The 22,400-nt window shown below is 36.3% G+C and overlaps 1 protein-coding gene and 1 pseudogene across 4 annotated transcripts in view; both read left to right on the forward strand.

The window, feature by feature from the left end:
* The window catches only part of GPATCH8 (G-patch domain containing 8), a 99,042-nt gene that overhangs the window by 1,963 nt on the left and 74,679 nt on the right, over nucleotides 1-22,400 (forward strand). The gene's annotated exons all lie outside the window — the stretch shown is intronic.
* Nucleotides 3-22,399, forward strand: LOC125962153 (protein BEX3-like; annotated as a pseudogene).

Consider the following 22,400-nt stretch of genomic DNA (forward strand, 5'->3'; position numbering starts at 1 on the left):
ATGACTTTCTCTTTTGATGCTGTAGTTGCGTTTATATAAGATCTGCTTTTGGTTGCTTGGTAGCCCTTTGAAGATACTACATATATTTTATGCACTGCTTTTATATTGGAATACCCAATTCCTGCTGTATTGGGTCAGCCAGGTAAATATTGGTATTTAAAATTCGGATGTCCCAGCATTATGGATAAATAGGGCATTGGTAATGAAAAACTTTTAGACAATTACAGGATAATAAAACTTCTGTAAATTATTGTGCTAACATTAAAAAAATTCATTCATTTAAAAATACTTAAAAGTACTGTTTTCTGGATGTTTTAATAGAAGGGAAAATATAGATTGATTTTCATTAATGATGTCATTTGATTTAGTTATTGGAGAGAAGACATAATAGGATGCTCCTGCATATAGTATATCTGAAACGTTGTTCAAGGTCAGGTTATTCAAAATTAACTGTGGCCTTCTTTTAAGGCTTTAAGTGATAAATGAGGTGAAGCTAGTAAGTACACTTGAAAACAGATCCAAAGTAGGTTTCCAGACACAGTGCACAGATCCTGTTGCTTTAAACAGATCTTTTTCTAGTACTGGAAATTTTTCTGTGTACCTCCTCTGGTAAGTTCTAGATGATTATCATTTTCTTTGCCTTTAATTTGGCAAGATAATTTAGAATTTCACTCTTTGCCAGTTTACCATCAAGTGCAAATTTTGGGGAGTTTGAATACTGTCTCTTGAATTTAGTATGGAGTCAGAGGTGGCTTCACTATTAGATTTTGTGAACACTTAAAGTTTCAAAGGTGTCGTGTATAATATAGTGAGGAGCTTAACTGGTATGCCACTTGAAGCACTTATGAATATAAAGAGTAATTATTATCAGGGACATATGTTTGAAAACATTTGATAACTTCATTTTAATAAACAGGTACTATTCTATGAGCTTTATGTGTGTTATCTCATAATCTTCACAATAACTCTAGGAGGTAGGCACTATTACTCTCATTTTCAAATGAGGCAGCTCAGGCACAGATAATTAAATAACTTGGCCAAGTATACGCAGCTGGTAAATGGCAGAACCTGGATTCAGACTTTGGCTTTTTGACTTTTGAACCTGTGCCCATGACCATTATCTCTACTGGCAATTATGTATTTTATATAACTGTAATCGAGTCATCAAATGTGTAGGATAAACTTACAGGTCACAAAGAATTAAATGAGCTTTTAGAGAGGTGATACAATTACAGTTTTTACTCTGTTCCGTTTTGTGCAGATCTGTTTCTCGTTGGTCTCCCAAGGCTTCTAGGGAGGCTCCTGACAGTAGTAAGTTACACCTTGTTGTACAGGATATATTGTTAACTTGTTTTAGTTCAGACATTCTTTTGTGTACCCCTTTTAAGTGGTATTTTATCTTTGGAAGTCTTTGTGATTTAGGCTGATGTATTTATTTTTTTAATGTTTTAAGAGTTTTAACTACTCCTTTAAGAATCTGACCTCAATTTCTGAATGAGACATGACTTCTGCCTACGTTTACCAGATTAAGGCATACGTGTTCACAGATTGAAATGTTACACAAACTAATGGAAAATAACATAGTATAATTTACAATATAGATGTATTCAGCACTTTGAACTACAAGTTCACTAAAGAAAGTATTATTTGTACAGTGATGTACAGCTATGAGGTGTACACACTGCTTAGCATTTAGTGGTTGCGCAGCTATTAGCGATGATGCAGCTGAATGTTAGTGAGGAAATGTTCTTCAGCTTGTGTACCTGCAGAGGACTGGTGATTTAGAGTAGCCTCTCATTTCTTCTTGTTCTGAATGTATTCTGCATTAGATTTCTAATGAAAAGGAGCTACAATAATAGATCAGTGAGTGATAATGAGAGAAACAACTATCTTAAAGGTGATAATAAAAATGTAAAAATTACTCAAGAACTTCCTATAACCTATATAGTAATCATAATGGTACACAGCAATAAGCAAGTCATGTATTACTTTTATGTAGTATGTTTGTAGGATTCCTTTTTGTGTTTCATATATGATACCAGGATGTGACCTTCAGATAATTCTTAATTGAGACCATTAAGTCAGGAGGTTTACAGTTTTAAAATATTTAGGTCATAGAAATATATTAATATATTTTCTGTGTGGGTCTGTGTAATAGAGTTGGCATTCTAATGCAGGCATGCCAGAGATCGCACATGGGCAAGTGTTCTAATCTCAGTTTCCTGTGTTTCCTATCATCTGAAAGATGCCACTAGCTATGAAAATCATTGTCAGCTTTGCTTGGGAGACTGAAACTTATGCAAAATCATTACTGTTTCGTTTCCCATATACATTATGATAGGTGGAAAGGATTGGAACCAAGGCTGTACAAATTTCAAAATACTGATGATGAAGTGGCATGATTATTATTAGCAGATGCAAAATTATTGGTTAGTATATTCTCAAGGGATCAAGAGTGGCCAAAGAAAGGTCAGCATAAAGGAAAGCTCTCTGGTGGTGATTTGAAGGGTAGAGGGTATATATTTAAGGCAAAAGGCACTTAAAAACGTGGGGCATATTAAGGAATAACATCATAGAGACACTTATAATTTGCGTTGAAGGGAGGATGGGGTTGGCGAGAAGTGTGATCATAGGGCTCCATGTGATGGTACCCTTGTTTGTTTGTTTTCAAAGTAGGCATGGAAGACCAAGAAGAAACAAGTAAGATCTAGACAAATATATCGTTAGGCTGAGTGCCGTCAAAATTATAGAAAAATAGGTGTCCCTGTTGTATTCCTTCCTTTTAGTCTGTATGTGTCACAGAATTCTCATTAAAGTACTGCGAAGGATTCTTTTATCACATTTTCTCAGGTCTTTAAGTTATATAACCAGAACTAAAGTTTGTGACTTAAAAATTTTTTTTAACGTATATAATTAGCTATCCTGATTGTGCTGCTTCATTGCTGAGATAATTTCCATATAAATTCAGTCTATTTGGGTACATGATAAAATGAATAAAGAACAGTCTGTTTTCTTGATGTGGTCAAGATTACCATTTTTGGAAAAGTTGTAGCAGAAGTTCATGAAATCTTGAATTATGGATTTGAAACCCATGTAGAGGTTTCATTTTTGTTCTTGTGATTTAATAAGTTTCTAATATTTTATTAATGAAAATGGATTCCAGCTTGAGGTAGACATCCAGTTCTTGAATTCTATTCAAATTCCTTCCTGAAACAACTTGGTACTTTATGCCTGGCATTCTCTTTTCATATTAGCATTGCCATTTAGTATTAAGTGAAAGCTGACTCATGGCAATTACCAAAGGAATTACAAATGACCACCACAAGTCCTGAAAGAAGGCATTGATTTGATATTGCAGTGAATACCAGAAGATGTTGTAATGATTTTCCAGTTATAAGAAATGAATTGTCCATTTAACTTGGAAGTCTAACCAAATGTGCTTAATGCATATTGTATTAATCAGTGCAAAAAATTAAATATGCTCAGGCTGAATATACCGTGTTGTCATTCTTACACAAAATGATATCTTTGGGATTTAACATACACTTAGTATTTTATACTAATTTAGGAATGTATGGGGAAAAAGTATAGCTAAAGTTGGTTTGGCATTGTACATAGGTTAATAGCACATAATGTTTTAGTAAGTGCTATAGAGAGTAAGAAATTAAAGTTAGGACCCAAAACCACGAGTTTCCTGTTTCTTGCCTTAATTCTTCTTCTTACTGACAATCTTAGGGTAAGATAAATCTTGTGTTTTGTGTCAGTCAAGCAACCAGAAAGTTATCTTTGTAATATTACATTTACTCTCATCTCGTGAGGTTCCAATTATTTTTTGCCATCCTTGCCACTCTTTAGCAATTACATTGATTTCGAGAGGGAATTTCAATTTATTGCTGTGTTTTATAGAACTGAAATACAGAATAGCTCTCCAGGTTTAAAGTTGTAATAGAGAAAAGTCATTGATCATGGTGTTTTTTTTTTTTTTTAAAAATAAATTTATTTATATATTTTTGGCTGTGTTGGGTTTTTGTTGCTGCGCGGGGGCTTTCTCTAGTTGCGGCAAGCTGGGGCTACTCTTCGTTGCAGTGCGCGGGCTTCTCATTGTGGTGGCTTCTCTTGTTGTGGAGCAGGGACTCTAGGCGCGTGGGCTTCAGCAGTTGTGGTGCACGGGCTTAGTTGCTCCGTGGCATGTGGGATCTTCCCAGACTAGGGCTTGAACCCGTGTCCCCTGCATTGGCAGGTGGATTCTTAACCACTGCGCTGCCAGGGAAGTCTAATCATGTTTCGTATCTGACATTTTAAATAATGATTGTTGGAAAAGTTAGTGTTCGTATCTCATGGTTCATGTAATAGTATTTTTCCAGAGTTGATGAGAGAAGAACAGCTTAATTTTCCACCCTCTTTATAGGCAGTACTGATAAAAAATCAAGAAATTAATTTGATACTTTAGGTCTTGACTATAGAAGAAACTAAAGCCGATGCTTGTGGATTATATGCTGTAGTGTCAATAATTTCTCTTGTTGCTATGAGTAAAATTATGGAATATTTTTAAAGAAGGGGCAAAAGTGGTTGAAAATTTAATTGGTTTAATACTACTTTAGGGTATCATCTGCACAAGAGATGCAAAGGAGTTTATTTACTTCAAGAATATTTTTTAGAATATAAGCTAATTTTAAAAATTGTTAAAACAATATTTGAATAGGGGTTGTACTAAGAATAGTATGTATGATTATGTGGCGGAGTTGGTTAAGAAGTGGTGTTTTTCAAGGAGCTATTTTAGCTGGAGAGATAACAAAAGTAATAATATTAAGTTTATTACACACAAGACTAGCATGATTATCAGATGAATAGTATTATAGTCAATAAATGCAAAACCCTAAGGAAAAGAGAGAGCCCTTAAAATGGAATAATTAGGTGTGCCTTTATGAAGAAATTAGCATTTAAACTGGGTCTTGAAAGATGGGTTTGCATCCTTGCAAAGGAAAAGAATGGGAGGCATTCAGTTGGAGAAAATAGGGTAAAAGTATAGAAGTGGAACTAGCAGAATTGGTTTTTGTAGGACAATGAATAAAACATTGGGAATAGGGGAAAAGTGAAAGCTGGGGATACAAAAGTAAGTTTTATTTTAATGCTGTAGCCAGGCATGTACTGGCTATTTAAGGTGTTGTTTAAGCAGGGGAATAGACATAGGAAGATTGATTTAGATACAGTTGTGTTAGATATGCTTTACATACAGTTAAAGCTGTGATAACCAGTCTCCATTAACCAAAATTAATGTGAGTGGGGGCAAGGGAGTAGAGGGCGTATACAAGGGCTATGTGATTTTAAGCGTGGCAGAGAGATAAGTGAGGACTTTTGGGGTGGAGGGTAGAGAAAAAAGTTGGATCAATGGATTGTAGGTTCTGATGGGGTTTAAGAATTGTTGGAGTGGAGGTACTAGAGGGAATGAGCTGGAAGGACAGAAGGTTGTGGTTGGAGAGCACAGTGTTTGAAGTAGAGATTATGGAAGGGTTGAAATTATTAGTAATGACCATGAGAGTGAAATGGCTAAGGTAGAATGGAGGTCAAGATCATTATAGGAAAGGAAGTTAGGGAACTGAGGCACCAGGGTGTTGTAAAATCATCTAACCTGGATATTAGAATGGTAATATTGTGTAGTTGCATAGTCATGGTTTAATAAGTGCCCTTGTATACATTCTTGTCTAATTCTCCCAGTAACTCAGCAAGATAAGTAGTATAGGTAGTAAGTCTTTCATAGATGAAGAAACTGAAGATAAATTAAGTATTTGCCTAGTACAGAGCTGAGTTTTGAACTTTAATCTTCTGATTTCTTTTGTAGCATTCTTTCTGCTGTGGTACATAGTTTGGCCTCTTTTTGAGGAGATGAGTGTTGGTATTGTCTACATTATGCAAAGCATTGTTTCTCTTTAATACATAGCAGCATTTTCTACCAGTTAACTAACTGGTAGGAAATAGTTGGTATGCTTATCATTAAATATTTTTTTTCCCAGAACCATCTCAGCTTAATTGGTTCTTCATGACTTCTTGCTTGCCTTTTTGCTGTTTATAGGCCTACCAGAAATTCCATTCCATTTCCCAAACATTTATTGAGTGCCTGTTTGTTAGCACAGCATCATAAAAAGATAAGAAAATAAGATTTTTAAAAAATTAGTCCATTTTGTTAATTTGTTCCAGTAAAAGAGTAGATGGCAGAGAAGAGTGGTACTTCTACTGGGTACTGTCAAATTAGGGTACCAGAAACTTATCCATGACCATTATAGCATCAAAAGTTGACTGCTGTGGAATCTAATGATGCTACTGTCAGCTACTATTTTTTGAGTAGTTTTACATGCCAGGCCTCGTGCCAAGGCGTTTTGGAGATATTTATCTAATCTAAGTAACCATCCAAACCAGGTGGTGGTATCCTTCATTTTACGTAAGAGAAAACTGAGAAATTGAGGCCACACAGTAAACTCAGTTTTGAACCTTGTTTTCTCCTAAAATATAACTTTTCCTGTCTTTCCTGATTGTTTCAAGTATAAGATACAAACGCACTAACTTGGTTTCCAAGACTCTTAAGCATCTGGTGCCATTGTAACAGGTGTATTTCTTTTCTTCCCCCTCATTGTCCTGTCCTGCCATTTTGTAGTTTATGTATTATCTGGACATGCTAGGCTCTTTCATTGTTTTTTGTTTTTGCATATGCTCTTACCTGCCTGGAATTCCTACTACTCCTTCTTTTTTTTTAAAAAAAATATTTATTTATTTATTTATTTATTTGGTTGCACCAGGTCTTAGTTTCGGCAGGCAGGTTCCTTAGTTGCGGCATGCGTGTGGGATCTAGTTCCCTGAGCAGGGATTGAACCCAGGCCCCCTGCATTGGGAGCAGGGAGTCTTATCCACCACGCCACCAGGGAAGTCCCCTTACTACTCATTCTTCAAGACTCAGTTTGCTGTTGTCTCTGTCGTCTTCCCTAGGCAGAGTTAGTTGCTTCATTTTCTGTGCTCCCACAGCACTTTGGTCATATTTCAGTAACAACACTTTTATTAGTAATAGTAGTAGCTAACAGTACAGAGTGCTCTCTGTTAGGTACTGTGGTATGCATTATTATATTATGTAATCCCCTGGTAAGGTGGGTTTTATTTTTATCCCCATTTTACAAAAGAAAAACTTACCCACTTCACACAGCTAGTGAGTCAAAGAAGTAGGTTTCAAGTAGTTTGGACCAGTCTCAGCCTTTAACCACTGTGTTGTTTTATTTCTCCTACGGTATACTTTGTAATACTTATTATAATACTTATAATTTATCTCATCTCCCTGGACGTGGAACTCCTTGAATGCAGTCTTTCTTGTTTTATTCATTTTTCTAGTATTGAGTCAGGGTCTGGCACCTACAGGTTGCTCAGGTATTTGAATTAATGGTTAAGTAGAGGCATGTATGTAGGAAGGAAAGACTTCGTAGAGTCTAAGAAGAATGTCCAGACTTGGTGGCTCAGCTTCCTGCTGTGCTGTGGATTATCTAGGTTGACCTGTTAGTTCTGTAACATCCTAAAGCCAGTTGAAGGATATTTCAAGTGTGGAGGTTGTCTTACGGAGAGTTATAATCTCACTTTATTTTATATTGTATATAATTTCAGCAATCTTTTAGTTGTGAGTTTCCTTTTGTGTGACACATTGTACATACACATTGTTTTTCCTTGGACTAGTGCAGAATTTTTGTCAAACGTCTAAATAGATAGACATTTATGATACCAGCCAGTGGTGAAAAATAATAAGCATTGCTATGGGTCTCAGAGGACTTCTTTTTTTTAAATTAATTAATTAATTTTTTCTATCTATTTATGTCTATCTTTGGCTGCGTTGGGTCTCCATTGCTGCGCGTGGGCTTCAGTAGTTGTGCCACGCAGGCTCAGTAGTTGTGGCGCATGGGCTTAGTTGCTCCGAGGCACGTGGGATTTTCCCGGACCAGGGCTCGAACCCGTGTCCCCTGCATTGGCAGGTGGATTCTTAACCACTGCGCCACCAGGGAAGCCCCTCAGAGGACTTCTTAACTATTGTCTCCATATCTTTTTGAATGCCTCAAAAATGGTTTACTGACTTTGCCTGCATTTCTGAAAAAGGTCGACTTCTCCTATGCAGTTTTAAAAAGTTCCTAATTTTTCAGTGTAATGAGTTTTTGGAAACCAGTCCTTTCTTGTTCTAGTCAAATTATCCAGAAAATTTGATATGTCAAACAGATGTACGTGTATTTTTAGATGAGTGTGTGATATGCTTATACCCTTGACTCAGTGTAATGTGTTTTCAAGTTCTTAGATATTTACTGAGATGATTTAGCCAGTTATCTTTCCTACCAGATTACATAGAGTTAAGTTTTATAAGTGAATTTATTCTTCTGGGTTACTGACTGGCCTCAACAGTGCCTTAAAATAATAATTCATTATTTTGTAACTCTTTAAATCTCAAAACCTATGCAGTAATACTGTAGTGTGATCATCTGGAATTTACAGCTGGGGAAACAGGCCTAAACCCAGAGAGTGGTTTGGTAATCTGCCCAAGGTTATACAGCTAGCAGACAGTAATGATTTGATTTCTGGTGTCTCTGACTTCAGAGATCTTTGGCTTTACGATAATATACTGGAAGGCACTTGAAATCAGACTATATCATTAAGAAAACAGTAGTGAAGAACTGGGGTTTTTGAGGAATTGACCACAATGGTGTTTCTGTCTACTTTCTAAATTGAAATAAATTTTAAATATACTAATAAAAAAACAATAATCCCCCAGAATGTCCTTTTTTTTTTTTTTTTCTGGCCAAGCGGCTTGTGGGATTTTAGCTCCCCAACCAGTGATAGAACCCGGGCCCTTAGCAGCGAAAGCGTGGAGTCCTAACCGCTGGACTGCCAGAGAAGTCCCAGAATGTCCATTTCTTTTTGGATAGGTTTTTCATCCTGAGACATTTTCTTTCTGAATTAAGATAATACTAGAATTAGTTTATTTGGAATGAGTAGGGCAGAGGGAGACAGACATGAATTCTCATATTTATTTGTTGACAGAGGAGGACTGTTTTTATTCATAGATGAAATATGAAGCTGTTCTGTATGGCTCTGTCTGCTAAACAAAACTATTTTTGGTCCATGGCAGGTGGAATCAGCATCATTATACGTTTTGTATTTAGAAAGTCCAGATTATAAACAAGTATGTTATTTGAGTTGTGATGTAGGACTGTGATTAATATATACACTTGGAGACATTAGACAATCTCTAAGGGGCTAATGGTAAATACAGTACAAAAGATAAATTTTGGTTGGGGAGATTTGGAGCAGAGAGACAGGAACATCTACAGTATGCAGCTAAATAGCCAGAGCCAGGTGCTAAGATAGGGTTGGCATGAGTGGTACAATAAACTGCCAAAGATAAAACTTTTAAACTTGGCTCATACGTAGTCTAGATAGGAAAAGCCAGACAGGATTTAAAATCTCAGTCTGTGTAATCCTTGTGTTAATGATTGATTTGACTATTCAGATCAGAACTTTGGATCTGCCGACTTTGACTGTGAGTAATGTTTTTCTTTTTTTTTTTTAAGAAATGGTATTAAATTTTAATAGTCATAGGAATATGGAAGAGACTCACCTCTTTAGGGTCTTAAATATTGTGTTTTGCTATTTGAAATTATGGGCTGTTTGTTGTGATCCTTAAAGAATTGTCCCACACTTTTCTTTAGCTCTAGTTTTCCCTATTAATTACCATATAGTTAATCACTGGAAAAGGTACAGCTGTGGGATTATGTGGATTCCGAAATTAGCACTGGTTAGCAAAAAACAAGATTATTTATATGGATAAATTTAGGGCAACCCCTGTCTCTATTTATATTTAAATGATCACTACAGCTAAATTTGTAATGAGAAGTTTCCACATTTGTCCTGTGCTTGGAAGCAGAATCCTTGACCTGTAAGGAACTAGAGCTACCATGTACTTTAATGACACGCAGGTCAGTCAGTTTCTATTCATTTGTAGTTAGACCTACCACAAGTTGATACTTTTTTGAGAGAAGAAGCAGTTGAAAGAAAGTCAGCTGGGTGTATGTATACATGTGTGTGCATTTAAAAATCTTTGACACATTTTTTGGTGTGTGCGTGTCTGATCTTTTTGAACTTACATTTCTGATCAGCATAAATGAAAAACTATATTTGAATTCTGAAAGCAGGTAATATTTAGAAAGGAAGAGTTGATTTAGACAATGGAATAAGTGTTCAAAGCAATCATCATTGAAACCAAATTTTAAGAATGCTCTAACATAGGATCTGTGAATTTTCACTAGGGTGACCCAGTGTTTGGTTTATGCTTCTTGTCCTGGCTAATTAATAACGATTAGCACTCCCTTTTACTCTCAGAGTGCCCTGGTTTGTATGATATGATCATTTTACCTCTAACGGGATTTGAGAGATCTAAATGTGGTTTTGAAAGCAGGGTAAAGCAGAAAAAATTACTTCTCTTCAAATCCCTGTTGAGGTCTTCAGATAATCGGATGCTATAGACTATTTTTGGAAAGAAGGATCTTAGTTCATCTGAATGACTTGAAAAAAATTTTTGTGGGGGAGAGAGGCAAGAAATAAAATATCACTATCATCATCATCATCATCATCATCATCATCATCATTGCTACTACTATCATAGTTTGTGCCCTGGGAGTTTGAAATCACTTTTTATATCCCTTCCTTTGTTCTTCGTTTTGCTTTTCTAGTAACGACATTCAGAAGGGACAAAAGGATTCAGAGTGAAAAGTTAAACCGCTTAACCTCAAAGACAACCACTATTTCCAATTATATGTGGGTTCTTTCAGAGTTACTTAATATATACAAGCATTCTCCATTCTACCTTTCCAACGGTAGCATGCAAGCACATTTTTCAGCACTCTAATTGTTTTCTCATAATAATATGCTTTCAATAATAATGATAACTAAAAGATTTTTGTTTTTATTTTAAACTAATTTATTTTAAACTTATTTTAGACATATGGAATGGTCCCAAAAATAGTATAGAGGGTTTTGGTATATCACTCACCCAACTTCTCCTGCTACAGTATTTGTACAATAACCATAATATAATTATCAAAACTAGGAAATTAACATTGGTAAAATAATATTAACTAAACCATAGAGCTTATTTGAATTTTACTACTTTTTCTACTGATGTCCTTTTTCTGTTCCAGAATCCCATCCAGGATTCCACATTGATTACATTTAGCTATTCTTGTCTCCTCTAATGTATAACACATCCTCAGTCTTTCTGTGTCTTTTGTGATAACTAGGTTTTTGTTTTTTTTTTTTAATTTTTATTTGGAGTATAGTTGATTTACAATGTTGTGTTAGTTTCAGATGTACAGCTATACATATACATATATCCACTTTTCTTTTTTTAAAGATTCTTTTCCTATATAGGCCCTTACAGAGTATTGAGTAGAGTTCCCTGTGCTATACAGCAGGTTCTTATTAGTTATCTCTTTTATATATTGATAACTAGGTTTTGACTAACTCTGCTTTCTATAGGGAATATTATTTCAGAATTATGGAGGCAAGGTTATTTTTTTAAATCTTTGGGCTTTGTATGGGAATGTAGTGGAAGGAATATGAGACTAAGAATCAGAAGCCTTTGTGAATTTGTGACAATCTCTGTATCCGTTTATGTATCAGTTCTCTTGTTTGTAAAATAGTGATGATAAAAAAAAAAAAATCCCCTAAATTCAGCTGATTCCCAGATCCTGTATTGAGTATCTCACGAGCTTATCCTAATAACCTTAGGATGAGGTTTCTAAAGGTATTTTATAAAACTAAAAGAAGCTGTACATGTCTGTGTGTATGGAGTGGTATTGACCCTTCCCAAAACTTTTTTTTTTTAAATAAACCTTTTATTTTAGTACAGTTTTAGATTTACAGAAAGATTGCTAAGATAGTACAGAGTTCATATATATACACATAACACCTCATATACTTTGTGCCCATTTTCCCCTGCTGTTAACATTTTACATTAGTATGGCATATTTGTACTAAAGAGCCAATATTGATATATTAGTAGTAGTAGTAGTAGTAGTAGTAGCATTTGGCCTCACCAAGAGGCATGTGGGATCTTAGTTCCCTGACCAGGGAACGAACCCGCACCCCCCTGCATTGGAAGCGTGGAGTCTTAACCACTGGACTGCCAGGGAAGTCCCTTAATACATTATTACTAACTTTATTCAGATATCCTTAGTATTCCCCTAATGTCCTTTTTCTATTCCAGGATCCCATACAGGATATCACATTACATTTAGTTGTCATGGCTCCTTAGACTCTTCTTGACATTGAGCAAAAATTTAGTTAATGTTATAATTGTCATTAATTTTGAGTAATTAATACTTAATAAGTATTTCAATTTATCATAAGTACCTATATATATTCTCTAGCTCAGTGGGGCCCTATGCTTATGTTTATTGTATATTTGTTTAATCTTCTAAAGCAAACCCTTTGACTTGTACATTTGTGTTTGGGGCATTGTTAGATAAATTTATGACTTACTTGATATAAAAGCCTTCATTAGGAGCATGGATCCAAAATTTAACGTTGTTCCTATAGGTAAGAAAGATTTGCTTTAAATGATCTGTTTCGGGGGAAACAAGGGACTGCTTGCTTCCTTTGCTAAAGAAAAAGGAAGAGTTTCATATATCTTCTTTGACCACCTTCATGCCCAACAAAAATATAGTCCTTCTTAACTCTTCTTTGAGGAAGGAGCTATCTAGTCTTCAAGGCAATTCCCTCCAAATCTCCATTGTCTTTGATCTTTTCCAGCTCCCCCTTTGTTTTCTGTATATTTGGTCCTCCTCCCCACTTCCTTAAAAAAACTTAATAAACAGTTTTAAAAAGCAAATCTTACTATACTACTCTCTTTCTTAAAGACCTCCACTAGCTGCATATAGCGTAAATCATAGATCAGAGAATAAATCCTGTGCTCTACAAAGCCAGCCTTATACTTTTCAGTAGAAGAGTAGAAGAGTCTCCACACGCCACCTGCACCTGGCTATGATCCAGCCCCCTTCCGCTTTGAAGTCTTGCTTGATACTCCTAGTCTGTGCTCCCCCAGCTCTTCATTTACATCTCTGTTATGGCACTTAACCATATTGTAATTCACTGTTGAGCTATTTCCTTCTCCATAAGGCATATTCCTTAAGTCCAGGCACTCTTTCTTTATCTATGTGTCCTGTGCCAGAACACTTCCTAGTAGATGACAAAAAATTAGTGAATATTACGTGTTGGGTTAGAATAACATGTCCTTTTATGTAAATAAAGAGAGAAGAGGCTTGTTTTTACAAGATGATTTTTTAACTGTTGTAAGGACTCAGTATTTCCACATCCTTGCCCTTGTCCCCTAATTTTTTCAGTCTTTTGAAGGTGATTTGTGGGATTCCCTGGTTGTCCAGTGGTTAGGACTCAGTGCTTTCATTGTGGTGGCCTGCGTTCAATCCCTGGTCAGGGAACTAAGATCCCACAAGCTGCGTGGTGTGGCCGGGAAAAAAAAAAAAAAAAAAAAGGTGATTTGCACTGTTCAAATTATGCCCTTAATGGGGTGTTTTTTGTAAAATACTTTTTCCCAGACATTCTGTTAGACTCAACTTGTAGGTAGAACTTTAATCTTATTCCTAGATATAGCATGTAGTCCAATAGCCTCTTGTCACAGGTAAGGAAGCTTTGTGCTAATAACGTCTTTAATTTTTTAGAACATTGTGCCCCCTTTATTAAAATGTATTATTAAAAACAGTAATACAGGGAGTTTTCTGTGTGTGTGCTTGAGGCAGGAGGGGTGCACTCCTGCTGCACTGGCTACAGGAGTTGGGGGGTGAGCTTGGCGGTGACGTGGTGCCCTCACATGACTGGGAGTTGCAGAGCAAAGCAGCCTTCATCCCTCCAGGGAAAGTGGAGCAGGTCTGTGGGTATAAGTGTTGCGGTAGTGCACTCGTGGCGAGAATCGGAGAAGCAAGAGACAGCAAGGATAGGCCTAGGAAAATGAAGAAATGGAGCAGCCCATGCAGAATGGAGGGGAAGACCCCCGCTTTGGGAGGGGGCGAAGGCCACCAGCCAGCAGGAAATAATACACAGGGAAAGGCTCTCCGAGTTGCCTGTAATTTCCAGTGGGCCATACCCAGTAGACAGGTCAGTGATGGGATGGGTGGAGATGGAAATGTGAATGGACGGGATGAGAGAAATCAGGAGAAAACTTAGGGAGCTGCAGTTGAGGAATTGTCTTTGTATACTTGTAGGGGAGCTCTCTAATCACCATGACCATCATGATGAATTTTGCCTTATGCCTTGACTCCTGCCATTTCCCTTGAGATTAATACTGTGATTCCCAATGTTGTTTTCTTTTTCCTTTCATTTTCCTGATATGCCTTTACTGATCCGTTTGCTGTGAACCTTATGTAATTTCCATGTGTCAGGTGTTACCAGCTTCTAATTAGAGATTGCCTTGGCACCCAATCTAAGTTTTTCTGTCAACAGTACAGTTTCACCCATTCTCCTGGAAAAATGTAAAGTTAATAAAACAATTAAAAAGCTTCTAAAAAAGCAAAAAAAAACCAAACCCCCAAAACGAAAACAGAACAAGTAGTACAAATATAAAAGTGGATACTGTTTAAAAGTTCAGGCTACATTGTAACAAAGTAAAAAGTGAAAGTGCTGCATTCTCCATTTCATTTCTTAGAGGTAATCATTGTTATCAGTTTTACAATTTTGTAGTCAGTTTTTTTTTAAAAATAAATTATTTATTTATTATTTATTTTTGGCTGCGTTGGGTCCCCGTTGCTGCGTGCAGCTTTCTCTAGTTGCGGTGAGCGGGGGCCACTCTTCATTGTGGTGCGCAGGCTTCTCACTGCAGTGGCCTCTCTTGCTGCGGAGCTCGGGCTGTAGGCGTGTGCGCTTCAGTAGTTGTGGCTCGCAGGCTCTAGAGCGCAGGCTCATAGGCTTAGCTGCTCCGTGGCATGTGGGATCCTCCTGGACCAGGGCTCGAACCCGTGTCCCCTGCATTGGCAGGCGGACTCCCAACCACTGCACCACCAGGGAAGCCCTGTAGTCAGGTTTTAAAATGGACATACTGTTTTGAAGAAATGCTTTAGAAATTTTGACTACGGGTTTACTCAAGTTATTAACTTTTTTTGTTGCTACTTACAAAAAAATATAGACTTTATTTTTTAGAGCAGTTTTAGATTCACAGCAAAGTTGAGCTCAAAGTTCAGAGTTCCCATATATCCATTCCCCCCTTCACATCAACTGTCATCAGCAATTCCCACCAGAGTGGTACATTTGTTACAAGAGGTGAACCAACATTGACAAATGATTATCAACCAAGGTTGTAGTTTACATTAGGGTTCACTGTTGGTGTAGTTCAGTGGTTTTGACAAATGTAGTATAATGACATGTATCCACCATTATAGTATCATACAGAACAGTTTCAGTGTCCTAAAAATTTCCTATGCTCCATCTATTTATCCCTTCTTCCCCTTTAAGCCCCTGGCAACCACTGTTTTGTTTTGTTTTGTTTGTTTGTTTTTTTTAACTGTTTCCATAGTATTGCTTTTTCCAGAATGTTACATATTTGGAGTCATAACAGTATTATAACCTTTCAGGTTGGTGTCTCTCACTTAGTATTAATAATATGTATTCAAGATACCTCTGTATCTTTTTGTGGCTTGATAGTTCATTTCTTTTTAGCGCTGAATAATATTCTATTGCATGGATGTACCACGGTTAATCTGTTCGTCTATTTGACATCTTGGTTGTTTCCAAGTTATAGCAATTATGAATAAAACTACTATAACTGTCATGTGCAGGATTTTGTTTGATAAAAGTTTTAAACGCATTTGGATACCAAGGAATGCAATTGCTGGATCGTGTGGTAAGGCGGCTATGTTTAGTTTTGTAAGAAACTGCCAAACTATCTTCCAGAGTATTATTTTGCTTTCCCACCAGCAGTGAATGAGAATTCCTGTTGCTCCCACATCCTTTCTAGCATTTGGTGTTTTCAGTGTCTTGGATGTTAGCCATTCTAATATGTAGTGGTATTTCATTTTAACTTGCAATTCCCTAACGAAATAAGATGTTGAGCATCTTTTCATATACTATTTGCTATATGTATATTTTCTTTGGTGAGGTATCAGTTTAGATATTTTGCTCAGTTTTTAATTGTTGGTGAGGTATCAGTTTAGATATTTTGCTCAGTTTTTAATTGAGTTGTTTTCTTATTGTTTGAGTTCTTTGTATATTTTGGATAATAGCCCTTTATCAGATGTGTTTTTTTGGCAGATATTTTGTCCTGATTTGTGCCTTGTCTTCTTATTCTCTTGACAGTGTCTTTCACAGAGAAGAAGTTACACATTTTAATAAAGTCCAAACTTATAAATTATTTCTTTCATGTATCATGCCTTTGGTGTAGTATGTAGAAAGTCAATACCAAACCCAGGGTCACCTAGATTATTGCTAGCTTTTACTTGATTTTCATGTCATCACGTTTATTTTGGTGGTAGATGAAAGATGTTTTATGCTTCACCACCAAGGATTATTGGCTTTGTGGTTAACATTTTGCTTTTGTGAAAATTGATGGTAATTATGTTTTTGTAGTAACAAATTTTAAATGTCAGCCTTTTTTTTCTATAGGGTACATTTAATTCAGTTTAAATCTGCAAATTCGTGGAATTTTAGACCAAGAAACAACATAAAAGAGTGTCTAGTTCAAATTCATTTTATAAATGAGTACAGAATGGATGAGAACTATAACATGATTTGTATGAGATCAAACAGCAAATTAGTAATAAAAATAGGACTTAGGGCTTCCCTGGTGGCGCAGTGGTTGAGAGTCCGCCTGCCGATGCAGGGGACACGGGTTCGTGCCCCGGTCCCGGAAGATCCCACATGCTGCGGAGCGGCTAGGCCCGTGAGCCATGGCCACTGAGCCTGCGCGTCCGGAGCCTGTGCTCCGCAACGGGAGAGGCCACAACAGTGAGAGGCCCGCGTACCACAAAAAAAAACAAAAACAAAAAACTAAATTTTAGATGTTTGTCAGATGTTTTTCTTCAGGTATACTTACCAGCTCCTGTCACATTTGCTTAACACTGCTTAATTCTTGTCCACATAGTCTTACACAGTCTTTTTGATTTTTTCCCCCTTCCATTTAATTTCAAATTAACATATTTCTATATAGTTTTAAAACTTTTGTGATGACTCCCTAATTGTTGCATTAATAAAATAGTATTAAGCTCTTCCCCTGTTGGACATTAGTTTCTACTTTTTAAAATATAAAAGAAGTGTTACCGTGAATATCATCTGCAATTTAAATTTGTAATAGCTGTGGAAAATGTGATATTCTTCTCCCAGTGTTCCCCCTCTTACCTTTTCCTTCTGGGAAAAAAGTCACAAAGTAACGCAGCATAATGCATAACTATATTTATTTATTTAAACATTTTTAAAAATTACTTTTTATTGGAGTATAGTTGCTTTACAATGTTGTGTTAGTTTCTGCTGTACAGCAAAATGAATCACCTATACGTACACATATATCCCCTTTTTCTCAGATTTCCCTCCCATGTAGGTCACCACGAGCACTGAGTAGAGTTCCCTGCTCTACACAGGAGGCTCTCATCAGTTGTCTACTTTGTACATAGTATCAGTAGTGTATATACGTCAGTCCCAATCTCCCAATTCCTCCCACCATCCCCTTCCCCCTTAGTATCCATAAGTTTGTTCTCTACGTCTGTGTTATAACTATATGTATTTTTGAATCAACACTATTTAAAATACATTTCTGGGGAAATATTTTAAAATCTATTTTAAAGTGGTATTGATTCAAAAATACATATAGCTTTCATTTTAAATATTGAGAGGTAAACATAAAATGATTATGATTTCTATTAGGGTATGAGTATTAGAGTATTTAAGTATAAAGTTCAAAAGAAAAAAAATATGCAGTTAAAAACGGGGCCTCCATCTCATCTCTTGTCTCTTAGACACTTAGGTTTCTGAGTTAACCTCTAGAATCAGCCTCGTATGTATTCTAGAGCTGTCTATGCATGTTTTTTACTTTGTTTTATTTAATTTTAAAAACTATCAGTAATATTGATTTTTATTTTAACACATGTATAGATGCAAGTAACTACCACTATAGTGTGTTTACAGAATAGGATTTAAGCTTTTTTAATGCTTAAAAAATATTTTTTTTAAGGGTGGAAATGTAGAAATACTGGCTTTTCCCACCCTTTTTCAGTTTTTTTAAAAAATTAAAGTATAATTAAGATATAGTGAAATTCACCCATTTTATTTATTTATTTATTAAAAATTGAAGAATAGTTGGGGCTTCCCTGGTGGCGCAGTGGTTGAGAGTCCGCCTGCCGATGCAGGGGACGCGGGTTCGTGCCCGGGTCCGGGAGGATCCCACATGCCGCGGAGCGGCTGGGCCCGTGAGCCATGGCCGCTGAGCCTGTGCGTCTGGAGCCTGTGCTCCGCAACGGGAGAGGCCACAACAGTGAGAGGCCTGCGTACCGCAAAAAAAAAAAAAAAAAAAAAAAAATGAAGAATAGTTAATTTACAGTGTTGTTAGTTTCAGGTGTACAGCAAAGTGATTCAGTTATACATATAAATATTCTTTTTCAGATTATTTTCCATTATAGGTGAAATTTACCCATTTTAAATGTGTATAGTTTGTGTTTTAACAAAATGTGTCATAGGGGACTTCCCTGGTGGTCCAGTGGGTGAGACTTCACCTTCCAGTGCAGGGGGCCCAGGTTCAATCCCTGGTTGGGGAACTGGATCCCACATGCATGCCGCAACTAAGAGTTCATATGCTGCATCTAAGAAGTCCCGTGCAGCAACTAAGACCCAGCACAGCCAAAATAAATAAATAAATAGGTAAATAGATAGATAAATAAATAAATAAATATTTTTAAAAACTGTATCATAGTGTAGCCACCACCACAGTCTACAGCTCCTGTCAACCACTGGTCAGTTTTATTTTCTCTAATTTTGCTTTTTCCACATGCTATATAAACAAAATGACACTTCAGTATGGTTTCTTTCACTTAGCATAATGTGTTTGAAATTCATACATGTTTTTGCTTATATGAGTAGTTTTTTCCTTTATATTGCTGAAAAATAGTCCATTGTACGGGTGAACCATAGTTTTTAAATCCATTTCCCAGTTGAGGGACATTTAAGTAGTTTCCAGACATTCACAGGCAGGTTTTGTGTGAACGTAGGTTTTTCCTTTTACTTGTGTAAATACCTAGGGACAGTATTGATGGGTTATTTGCTAAGTGTATGTTTAAGTTTATAAGAAACTGCCAAACTGTTTTCTAATGTGGCTGTACCATTTTACATTCCCACCAGCAATCTATGAGAGTTTCTGTGCAATTCCATCAGCACTTGATATTGTTGGGGTTTTTTTTTAAGCTATTTTAATAGGTGCATAGTGGTATCACCTTGTGATTTTAGTTTGTATTCCCCTAATGATTAATGATGTTGAGTGCTTGCCATCTATATATATTCTTTGGTGAAATGTCTGTTTAAATCTTTGCCTACTTTAAAACTGAGTTTTCTTATTATTGTGTTTTGAGAGTTCTTTATGTATTTTGGATACAGGTCTTTTGAGATTTGTGAATATTTTCTCCCAGTCCAGGTTTTCAATATTTTCTTTTATAGATTGAGCTTTTGGGGTTGTATCTTAAGAAATCTTTGTCTCGCCCGAGGTCACCAAGATTTTCTCCTGTATATTTCTTCTAGAAATTTTATAATTTTAGGTTTTACATTTAGGTCTGTGATACATTTTGAGTTATATTTTTATTATGGTGTGAGGTATGGATTGAGGCTCATTTTTTTGCATATGAATACCTAGTTCTAGCACCATATGTTGAAAATACGTATTTCTCTGTTTTTGAACCTTTGTCAATCAATTAATCATAAATATTGTAAATCAACTGTACTTCAAAAAAACATAAATGTGTGGATCTTTTCCTGGACTCAAACTGTATTATTAATGCTCTTTTGTATTGTGTTAGATAGATGCAGAATGATTTGAAAACTTAGCTGTGTTTAGAATCTGGTATTTATGAACAGTAATTTGTAGGGAATTCTCTGGTGGTCCAGTGCTTAAGACTTTGCGGTTTCACTGCCGCCCCGGGTTCAATCCCTGGTCGGGGATCTAAGATCCCACATCCCGTGTGGTTCGGCCACCCAAAAAAAGATTTTGCTGATGATTCATGATCTATTTGGAAAAACTCGAGTTATTTCTCGTGTACTAAGGATGAACTGGAATGGGTTTTCCCAGATGGCATTTTCTTTTTTGTAGAATTACTTGGTAGTTCACTAATAATATCTGTTTAAGTGTTTGTGCTTTTATTATATCATTTTTGATAGTGATAAATTTGGGAGCAGTTCTTCTTTGATTTGAAACACGGTTGTCCTAAGTTAACTACTCTAAAGATTTAATTATTTTAAAAATAGTACCCAATTATTGTTGGTAGTTTGAGATTATTCTTTTTTTTGTTTTTTTTTGTTTTTTTTGCGGTACGCGGGCCTCTCACTGCTGTGGCCTCTCCCGCCGCGGAGCACAGGCTCCGGACGCGCAGGCTCAGCGGCCGTGGCCCACGGGCCCAGCCGCTCCGCGGCACGTGGGATCCTCCCGGACCGGGGCACGAACCCGCGTCCCCTGCGTCGGCAGGCTGACTCTCAACCACAGCGCCACCAGGGAAGCCCGAGATTATTCTTTTAAAATTAGATCATATCAAGCTATAGAATGAAAGAGAACTATGAGATTTGGCTGGACATTGGTGTTCTATAATACTGTGAGGTTTGAGTTAATCTAATTATCTGGATATTTATTATTTCGGAATTTAGTTGTACTTTGCAATTAACACCTTTTAAGTAACTGTTAAACTTTTAAATGTTGGAATAGAAGTTAAAATGCCAAGAGGCAGGTGTTATTTTAAAGAGATCGTTGGACAAAATATTGAAGATTAAAACAGACTTTCAAGATTGATAGCTATTTTTTCACATTTTAGTGTTTGTTGATGATTGCTTTTTCTCATTCTTGGAAGGGATACCTGCTGTTAAATCCTATTCCATTTTTAAGATTAGCTTTTTGTCTTTGGAAACCCCACTCCTGTCCTATTACTCCTTTCTTTTTTTGGATAGACTCTACCACACAGTTTTATTATTTTTAATGTGGTAAAATACACATAACATAAAAATTTTCATTTTAATTATATTAAAGTGCACAGTTCAGTGGCATTAAATACATTAACAGTGTTGTACGACCATTATCACCACTGTCTAGTTGCAGAACTTTTTCTTCACTACAAGACCACCATTCTTCTCCTTAGGGACTTCACATTCTGGTGAGGGAAACAAGTAACCTAATGTTTATGATACAGTGTGGCAAACTATATGTTGGAGTTGCTATCATTAAGCTTTATTCTTTCAACTGAAATTTTACTTTGAAAAAGCAAAGTGATTTTTGGTTAGGTTAACATTCAAGTTGTCATACCACTCCACACCTGAATTAAATTTAGGCTAGACTGAAGTCTTTAGTCTTTTGACTTAGGTCAGTTCAGGACTCACAAATCCTCATACCCTCTACTTTGTAACACAAAGGAAACCGGAAAATTGATACTCTGATTTAAAGCCAAAGTATGGGCTCTTCCTTTCTCATGGAGCAGAGAAAACCAGGATTAGAGAGAATTTCCTAGTTGTCTGCACCTATCCTCAATTGAGCTGTTTTGACTTATTCTAATTGCAGTGACAGCTTGCTTGATTGTGGTCAAATATGGCATTATACAGGCATGCTTATCTCTTTTGGCAGATCATTAGAGGAATAGCTGTATTTGGGATACTGTGTCAAGAGATTGTTTCTGAATTCCTTGAAACTTTGGAGTTAGAACTTGATGATTTAAAGTTGAATGTTTTAGCAGTTTTAGTTAAAAGCAATGTTGTCAACATTGAACAGTATTGTGATACAGATTTTATTTGCATTCTGCCGTTAGGGTTTATTTTCTGTAGCACAAGATTGTTTAGGAAAAGTGAAACACAATACAGCCCTTTGTTTTTAAGATTCTGCAGTCTTCCTAATACAGTCAGCCTATGAAAGAGTTGATAGCCCAAATGGTTGATAATGTTTTAGTTAGCAGTTTCAATGTTCATCATAGGAAGACGAGTTCACATTATTAGATCTAGACTTCTGATTGTTTTTATACATTTAAGAAAGTCTGAATTTGTGGCATAGTTTGATTGTTTACGGAAAAAGAATGAAAAGTTAAAATAACCCCTAGTTTGATTAGTTTTACTAATAATTTTGGCATTTATTGCTTTCAGAAAAAATAACTGTTGTCTTGTTT

Source organism: Orcinus orca, chromosome 19, assembly GCF_937001465.1.
Source record: "Orcinus orca chromosome 19, mOrcOrc1.1, whole genome shotgun sequence".
NCBI lineage: Eukaryota > Metazoa > Chordata > Mammalia > Artiodactyla > Delphinidae > Orcinus > Orcinus orca.